The sequence below is a fragment of the Epinephelus lanceolatus genome, chromosome 11 (genome assembly GCF_041903045.1).
Source record: "Epinephelus lanceolatus isolate andai-2023 chromosome 11, ASM4190304v1, whole genome shotgun sequence".
Lineage (NCBI taxonomy): Eukaryota > Metazoa > Chordata > Actinopteri > Perciformes > Serranidae > Epinephelus > Epinephelus lanceolatus.
Window position 1 is genome coordinate 6,150,030 of NC_135744.1, and position 9,885 is coordinate 6,159,914.

General features: G+C 44.9%; 1 long non-coding RNA gene across 1 annotated transcript; it reads right to left on the minus strand.

Moving 5' to 3' along the window:
- Positions 1–1,801: 1,801 nt before the first annotated feature.
- Positions 1,802–9,536, minus strand: LOC144464627 (uncharacterized). The gene is made up of 2 exons (XR_013492300.1): positions 8,776–9,536; positions 1,802–4,126 (listed from the first exon to the last, which is right to left on the minus strand). It is a non-coding gene; the product is annotated as an uncharacterized LOC144464627 (long non-coding RNA).
- Between the last annotated feature and the right edge of the window lie 349 nt (positions 9,537–9,885).

Below are 9,885 nucleotides of genomic sequence, written 5' to 3' on the forward strand. Positions count from 1 at the left end.
GATGTCACTGTTACGCACCATTTTTACATACTGAGGCTTTAATTATTATTATATATTATTATAACATATTAAACTAAATTATTAACCAGTGTTGGGCAAGTTACTAGTTAAAATTAATTAAATCACTTTTTACTCCTTTTAAAAGCAATTCTGTTTACTTTATTACAAAAGTAATTAGTTACATTACTAGTTACTCCATTTCCTCAAAAAAATAAATACATAAATAAAATTAATAAAATTAATAATAATAATAATAATAATAATAATAATAATAATAATAATAATAATAATAATGATGACAAACACAGAACAAACTCCAGCAGGACAGCGGAGCGTCCCGACACTGTGTAGCCTAGGACGGGTGTTTAAGTGTGGGTGAGAGGAGCAGAGAGGACCAGCAACCTGGGCTTGTAACTATACTCTAATTACTATTACCAATTAATTTCTCCTATTTTTGAAATTATAACGCTTTACATTACTCCGTTACTAAAAAAAAGTAAGCAAATTACACGCTACTGCCCAACATTGATTATAATCTTTTAATATAAAGTAGTAGAAGTAGTTTTTGGGTACAACAAAATAATAAATATAAACTTCAGGTAATTGTAGCCTCCGCTTGGTAGGTGGCGCTGTGATGAAAATTAAACGGTCCTAAAACTGCGGTCCTGAAACTGCAGCCTCCACCACTGCAGCTTTACCTTACTCTTAATCCAGCTACCAGTTAATCCGGCACAACGGCCGACAAATGTGACCCGTGAATTAAGCGGCTACTCACCCTCCCGAGGTCCAGTTTACCTCTGTGCTTAATCCTCTGTAGAGCGGCTCCTCACTCAATTAACGGCGGTCCTTAATCCAGTGAAGAAGCGGCTCCGCACAGCAGTCCTCAGTTTATGAAAAAAAGGTTTCTCCTACCTCGGTGCTAGAGGTGCAGCTGGGGTTTACCTGGTCACCCTGCGCGCTGTCTGGTTTCCTCTCCGGCAATGTCGGGCTGATATCCACTGGAGCGCTAGCGGACGGCTAGCACCAAAGCTAATAAAGTCAAAAGTCCACAAGCACTTACATAATGAAAGCATGGCTGTTAGCCTCAAAGCTAATTAATTCCAACACTGACACACGTGGGCTTGATGAGAGCGTAGCGGTTAGAGTCAAAGCTAATGAAGTCCAAAGCGGACCAAAGCCGACACGTGCTATTTCGAGGTTAGTGTGGCTATTATGTTAACATTAGCTGCAGGCTCACACTTAACTCTGACAGTCTTAACGCACTGCATTTAACTCACAATGACAGCGGCAGTAACTCACTGTGACTTGTAATATCAATATGACTCTTATTAACGTTTGTGGAAACAATACCATCGTGCAGATGAGCTGAAAATCGGTAGCTGTTTTCTGTCCTATACCCGAAGGACGGCAAAGCAGCCAAAGGCAAAGTAAACCGCTCTCACACAGCCTTTCCAACCTCTGACGGTATTATCCCGACCCTAACCAATCAGAAACCAAGGAACTTGATGTTGCCTATTGAACCAGAGCCCTGACTCAAAAAAAAGAAAAAATCGCAGTAGGCTATAAGATGCAAATTATCACGTTAGGTTTTAACACTTGTATGCCTCTCCACCTTGCAAACAAACTTCTTGCGGTGCATTCACTGTCAATAGTAAATGGCATTACTCAAACGGAAATAGACATTTAAACACATTACCCATTATATGGTGTTGGACTAAGAGTCTCATCCTACTCTCCAATGTGCTATGTGTGAGTTCAGTCCGGCGTGTTCTTTAATGAAGCAATAGGAGAAGATATTCGGTCTCAGTTAATGTAGTTTATTAAGCAGTAAAGGAATAAAATTACAGAGCTCTGGGTCTCAACTTCACGTCCCTGACGAACAACAAAGGTGTGTCAGTTCACAAAGTCTGACCTCCTGTCCTTTCCCTGACCCAGTATATTTGAGCGTAACAGAGTGTCATTGTGCACGCAAGGCGTTGTCCTCTTCTCATTGGCAGTTCCACTTCCTCCTTCACCACACCACGCCCCTGCCTCCTGTTAATCTGACTCCTTCCCGCTGGCGGTGGGGGCGTGGTTCCTGTTTTGAAAGACAAGAGAACAACACAACTCCCTACACGTGCTGTACCTTACTATCTGTTCATCACTTTCTATTCTTTTTACCATATATGAAACTAATTATCTAAGCATTGCGGTATGTGCTCCTTAGACTTCATGTCTCTTCCTCTCCTGTACTTCTCCACTTCTGCAAAGCAAACACATTCAGATCAGCTGAAATCATCTCAGTATTCTCATTGTTCACACATCTAAAACTTATATAGTGAAACACAACTTATAGTAAAACACATAAAATCATTCTATTCCCAACAGTCCCCCTTTTGGCCTCATAGGACTGAGGCCACTTTTTTTTTCAGTCCCAATGTATCCAGGTCCCCCTTTTTAGGTCTTGTGATTACTGCACTTTTTGTTTCTTTTGAAACAAAATGTTATAACTCCCCCTTTTGGTCTCATACACATGAGACCACTCATACTTTGTCTTCTTCTGAATCTGAATCTGAATCTGTCGGCGGTTCCCCCCAATAGGGTGGCCGTCTCCATTTGAGTCATCTGATACGGTGGGGGTTGTGGATGTTTTCTCTCCACTGCTGACACTATGATCCTTTCACAGAGAGACCTGATGCATGGGATGCAACAACAGCCACACAATGCTAACACCCCGAGCATTCCCACCAGAGACAAAAATACCGATACCACTAGATTCTTCCACTTACCAAACCATTGTTTGAACACTCCGCCTATAGGGTTATCGATACCTGAATGCTCATGCATCTCTTCAGACAGTGTACGTAGCCCTTCCAGTGCTTTAGTGACTGACCCATCTGGAGCTGTGTTATTTGGGATGACAGTGCAGCAGAGACCCTGGAACATAGAGCAGACACCCCCTTTCTCCGCCAAAAGCATATCTAAGGTAATTCGGTTCTGGATTGTCATTAGGGAGGTGGCTGCCAACTGCTCCGAGAGTCCCCCAACTGCATCTCTGGTGCTGTTAGCCAATCTGAGAACATTGTAATGAACATAATTAATTCTGTCAGCATTCTTGTTAGGGGTGATGGGAAACAGTGCAGCTAGTATGGGTATGTTTTCAAAACCCGCAGTTTATATTGATCTGGAACCCCACGAGGAACGCCTATGGCGTCTATATACTTGGTGGAGTCAGAGCCAATGTCAAACGTGTCTCTTTTCTTTCTGCTAGAACCGGCCTGGGAGTCCCTCAGCCCTAAGAGGACCAGAGGCACTGCCAGTAGGACCAGTGCGCACGTGCCGGTCCAGGTAGATGGCAGGGATAAATGGAGGGTTTTATCTCCACAGTTTATCACAGAACACAGGTCAAATTTAAATCCCATGGCTGTTCCCCTCGTATAGTTCAATGTGATGCCACCATACTTATCTATGCAGCTGTCGGAAGGTCTGCCTGTTCCCGTGCTTCTTTTGGTTCGGTTTCGTGGTTGCTCTGTGGCTTTGTCTCTGGGGGAAGACTCAAAATATAAAAAAAGGTAAAACAATAACACAGGTCAGTACAAAGCCTCCCAGCCAACACCACTTATGGTGGCGTTGCTCTACTCCCAACAATCTCATCATTTCCTCTATAATGCATAAATGAATGTAAATGTAAAAAGTAAAGGTAAATATGGAGTGTAAATATAAAAATGTGGCAAGCAAACTTTCAGTATATCCTGGCCTGCTATATTCAATCGTACTCTGGGCAAAGTGTTGCTTCAGAGGAGCTTCTAACCTTCACATTGATCACAGGATATCTTTACCGCACTTATGCTGAACTAAGAGTAAATGTAGGTGTGAGTGAGTTGTTGTTGTTTTTTTTTATTGTCTCTTATGTCTTCCAGTGTTCGGGCAGGTGTCTCTGCCACTGCACACTGACTCCAGTGATACCATGTGTCACCTTTTCCCTAGAGTTTGACGGCGTGGGACATCCGTTCCACGACTTTGTAGGGGCCAGTCCACCTATGCTCCGACCACTTTCTTTTAATCACCTTGAGCAGGACCCACTCTGATGTTGGGTGCCCCTTTCCTTCTGCTCCCTCCTGAGCTGCTGTCACCTGTTTGGAGAAAGCTGACACCAATGCTGTTAGTTGGTCATAATACGGTTTATATTTTAGAGGACTTTCTTCCTCTTCTGTAGTTTGAATCCCAGCTCCCGGTCCCGGGAACTGTTGCCCTGTTTTCAGCTCATATGGAGTAAAACCTGTCAGTGAATTAACAGAGCTCCTGACGAATAATAGAGCTAGGGGTAGTGCATCCACCCAAGTCATTTTAGTCTGGGCACAAATCTTGCCTATTTTTCCCTTAATAGACTGATTCATTCTTTCCACTCTGCCCTGTGACTGTGGATGATAGACTGTGCCAAATGTATGTTTTGGCCCCAATGCCTTCTCTACCTGCTGTAGGTCTTTGTTTTTAAAGTGAGTCCCGTTATCAGATCTGATTCGTTTGGGGAACCCGTGCCTGGGGATATATTGATTTATCAGAAATTTGATTACTGTCTTTGTATCCTCTGATTTGGCAGGTATGGCTTCTGGCCAACCAGTGTATGCATCCACTGCCACCAGAAGACACCTGTATCCTCCCACTCTTTCTATCATGTCTGTATAGTCAATAATGACCTCTTGACCTGGGAGTTTAGGGAGGGGAAATCTCCCCCTGATGTGGTTTCACCGTGGGTCTAACATTGTATTCTGTACATATCTTACATTCTTGGACGTGATTCTCAATCATTGCTGGCAAAAACGGGTGCCACAAATGAGTGAGATATCGCGCCATTTGCGTTTTCCCACAGTGAGTCACACCATGAGCTTCTTGAAGGACTGATCTCCTCAGCCCTGGGGGCAGTGCAGGTCTCCCATCTGTAGACCCCCACATACCCTCTGTCTTTACTGCTCCTCTTTCTCTCCAGACTGTAAGCTCCTCTGGAGAGGCTTTCTGCTGTTCTGCTATTAACATATTTACATCACAGGGCGGCAGGAGGTCATGCACTGTTCTCTCTGTTTGTAGCATTACATACTGCTGACTGTATCCTGCCTTTCTTTTGGCTGCCACATCTGCTGCGTCATTCCCTCTGGAGACAACTGTCCCTGTTTTGTCATGACCCTTGCACTTAATCACTGCTACCTGTGCCGGCTTCATCAGAGCCTCCCGTAGTCTCCTCATGTCCTTCTCATGCTTAATGGGGGTCTTTGCTGCTGTTAAAAAGCCAGATCTGATCCACTGTGCCATTTCCACATGGATCGCTCCTACGACATAGGTACACATACATAGTCTACACATAGTCTGTGTAGATGTTCACTCTTTTCCCTTCTGACCATTCTAATGCTGCAATCATTGCTTGGAGTTCAGCCAATTGAGATGATTCTTTTCCTGTCACACTTTCTGTAATCACTTCCTCAAACCCTGTCTCTGTCTGTCTTACCACTGCATATGCTGCTTTGAGTCCCTCCGTTGGATGTCTAAAACAACATCCATCTGTGAACAGTGTTTTTTACACATAGGGCCCAAGTCTTTGGCTTGATGTTTTGCATGTACTGCCAAGGATATGTGAGGGGAGGCTTCCTCCGCCGCCTCATACCACTGCAATTGCTCTGAGGTCAGTTCAACAGCTGCAGCCACTCCCTCATTTCCCACCAGTATGCAGGTGGATGTTATCTCCTACATTTTCCCTTTTATCTCATTATAAAATGCCTGTTGATACAGCTCGTTGCCATTCCTGTCATAATAAAGAGTTACATGGAGGGGATCGGGAGGAGGCGTGTAGGGATTTAATGACTGAACCCAGGGACGCCAAGACTGATAGAGAGTGCTAATGCCAGGCGTCTCCATGGTTTCTGGCTCGAGAAGGCCCCAGTAGATATCAGCCCAATGTCCTTCAGCCATGGGGGAGGTATCCGCTGATAACAACATTTGCGAGGAGGAATGCACAGTTGTTAATGAGCAGTTCACAGTGTAGCCATTTGGGAAGGTCACTATCAGCCCATCTGGGTGCAGAGTATGGAAGCTCCACACTTCAGCAGCACATCTCTCCCCAATAGATTCACAGGGCATGACAAAGAAGAAACATATCTGTGTGAAAATGTCTGTTCAGCCTGGAGTATGGTGGTAGTGAGTGGTTTGGTGAGCGGCAGATTTTGTGGTTGTCCCGAGAACCCAGTTAGTTCAACTGCTGAGGATGATATTTGGTGTTTAGACACAGGGAGATTCAAGGTGGCTCCACAAATAAAACACCCTCTACCGCCCTGACCCCCTCTTGGGCCACCACAACCCCCACCCCTGCCTCTGAATCCTCCTGTACCTCCTCTCGAGCCACTCCAATGGGGAGGGCGAGGATCAACCCACTCTGGGGTCGGAAATAGATCTGGAGCATGTATGGGGGAGGGCGGAGGCTGCTGAACCATCTGATTGGTTGATTTTTTCTCTGCTTTTTTGCATCGTTGGTTTTACGACATGTATCTTCCAATTGGAGTTTCAACAGCTGAACCTGTGCTGACTCTGTACTGTCCTTCTCTGTCTTTCTCTGATGGCATTGTATATGACTTTATTAATCCTGTAAGCTTCACTGCTCTCTCCTCATATTCTTCCCCTGAGTCTGTGTCTGACCATATCTGATCTCCCTCGTTGTCTGCTTCCTCTTCTGCATCATACTGACCTGGTTCTTGCGTCTTATTCTCTCTCTCCCTTCTGCTGCTGTTCCTCCCTGAATCTTCTCTATTCCCCCTTATTTGGAACACTGTTTCTGCTAGTGCTCTTGACTCTTCCCCTCCAGCCTCCACTTTAGGTGTACTGGTGGAGAGAGGGCCCTGTTTTATGCTCCTGCCGCTGCCTCTGCTATCTATGCTGCACACCTCCTCTTCCTGTTCCTTGCCCCCATTGAAAGACCTCAGGGGGTCCTGATGCACACTCTGTGCATTAGACAAAACGTTTGCTACTTCCTGTGTCAGTCTCTCTACATGTGCTAACCCCTGTCTTATTTCCCTAGTTACTTCCTGTTTAGCTTTCTCATACTCCTCCTCATCCACCACATCTGCATTGATCACTCCCTCCTTAATCACCAGCAAAGGCATTTGCCTGTTGCTCCCCAAGTATGGTGGTGGAGATGGGGCTGGGGGTGTCTGAGGTAGCTTGGGATACAATCTATTATGGGTGGGCTCTGGTGGTGCCAGCGCAGGAACTGGCGCAGGAGTTGGCGGAGTTTGTTTGTCTCTGTTTTGTTTTTTTGTGAGTCTTATCAGTGTGTTTCCAATAAGCCATGGCAGTAACTGCCATCTGATGGAGCAAGGCGCGTTTACGTTCCTTCTCCTCCTTCTGGTTTTTTCCATTGTCTTTTTATGAGTTTTGGTTTATTCTCCTTTTTTGTATGTTCTACCAAATCATCTCTCGCCTTTACCTCTGCAGCCAGCAATTTCTTTTTTAACATTTACTGCCTCCTCATCGCCAGGAAGCTCATTTTGGCCCTGTAATGCCTTCCATAAATCATCAAACTCCTTTCCTACAGCCTGTCTCTGCTTATCTATTACTCCTGACAATAACTGTTTCCTAATCTCCCCGCACTGTGTTTTTACTAGGATGGGAGGACACCCACCCTGCTCACGATAGTCCCTGTCAAATTCACCGTCCATGATGTCTCTCTGTCCCTCCTCTGTCCTTACTTATTTTACTCAGAGGGTACTACTCGTCACAATGTTACAAAGCTTCACACAATTACAACAATACACACAATACTCAGCGCCACGTGACCGCTCTGCAGCGCAGTCCGCGCGGACTTATTTTCCCCTTTCTACCGTTGTGATTTCGCTGCTTAAGTTCCACCAAATGCAGGCCGACACACCCAAGCTTCTACACCGCTCTCCTAGGAGGGTGCGGGGTGCCTATGGCTCGGCGGCAAATGGCTTCTATCATAAGGCGAAATTACACAACTTCCTTTTTTTTTTTTCCCACAGAACGCGACCACCGCACAGGCACGAAAAGAGTTGGAATTCGAGTCACCTCTAATAGACTCTACACAACTCTCACGCCCCATAAAAATAGCTGGTTGTCGGTAAGCCACCCACAAAACAATAACCCCTTAAAAGACTTATTTATTTACACTCCCAATATCAGGGTGGTTCTGCGGACCACTGAATAGATGTCTCAACATGAGCGATAGTATTCAGTGTTAGGGATCACATGGAAAACGCTCCCCTGCCCGCAGAACTCTGTAACCTCTTTTTTGTGTTGTAACAATCTACACAAAGGTCTTTCAACCTCAGACAACCCGTGTCTTCAGACTATATTCTCAGCTGTCCAAGGAGCAACCTTATGGGTTCCCCCCCGAGCTTATCAACCTCAGGACACTCGTCTTTTTCTTTTTTAGAGACTAGATGGAAAACCTAATCTCAGGGCTTTTCACCCGACTATGTTTCATATTTCGGAGTCAAATTTATGATTTGCTCCAGGGCCTTACACCCGACTATGTTTCATATTTAGGAGTCAAATTTATGATTTGCTCCAGGGCCTTTCACCCTGTCCTGTCGAGGTGTTGACTATGTTTCGTATTTAGGAGTCAAATTTATGATTTGCTCCAGGGCCTTTCACCCTGCCCCGGGGCATTTCACTTTTGTGTTTTGTTTTAATTTTATTCCTTTACGTTTTAGACTAGGAGACTGTAGTAAAATGACAACACAATCTTTTAGCATTTCCAATTGCAGAACTTTGATAAAACAGGCGTCTGCTTACCTTTTTCTCAGGCCGGCCAAGTGTTGTCACGATACTGTCGTCCTCCGCTGAATAGTTGTCTTTATTCCGTCACTTCTCCGTCTTCATCACGTCCGGGTCACCAAATTGTTGGACTAAGAGTCTCATCCTACTCTCCAATGTGCTACGTGTGAGCTCAGTCCGGCGTGTTCTTTAATGAAGCAATAGGAGAAGATATTCGGTCTCAGTTAATGTAGTTTATTAAGCAGTAAAGGAATAAAATTACAGAGCTCTGGGTCTCAACTTCACGTCCCTGACGAACAACAAAGGTGTGTCAGTTCACAAAGTCTGACCTCCTGTCCTTTCCCTGACCCAGTATATTTGAGCGTAACAGAGTGTCATTGTGCATGCAAGGCGTTGTCCTCTTCTCATTGGCAGTTCCACTTCCTCCTTCACCACACCACGCCCCTGCCTCCTGTTAATCTGACTCCTTCCCGCTGGCGGTGGGGGCGTGGTTCCTGTTTTGAAAGACAAGAGAACAACACAACTCCCTACACGTGCTGTACCTTACTATCTGTTCATCACTTTCTATTCTTTTTACCATATATGAAACTAATTATCTAAGCATTGCGGTATGTGCTCCTCAGACTTCATGTCTCTTCCTCTCCTGTACTTCTCCACTTCTGCAAAGCAAACACATTCAGATCAGCTGAAATCATCTCAGTATTCTCATTGTTCACACATCTAAAACTTATATAGTGAAACACAACTTATAGTAAAACACATAAAATCATTCTATTCCCAACAATGGCTACACAAATAAAACAAGAAAATAGCCTAGGCGTTATTGAACAAAATAACCCAGGGGGTTACAGATGTTTTTCCGGGCCAGGACAGGACTACTGTCAGCCTGATGGCAGTAACAGGAAAGAGTGAGAAGGGTCCTCTGTGATCGGGGTGACCCTCCTGATCACTGAGCGGAACAGTTCAAGCTGTGTCACAGGTGCAGGAGTCTCTGTCACAGAGTAACACCTTGCTAGTACAGGTTGGACCCCCTTTTGCCTCCTACACTGCCTTAATTCTTTGTGGCATAGATTCAACAAGGTGTTAGAAACAATACTCAAAGATTCTGGTCCACATTAGGCCCGTTTC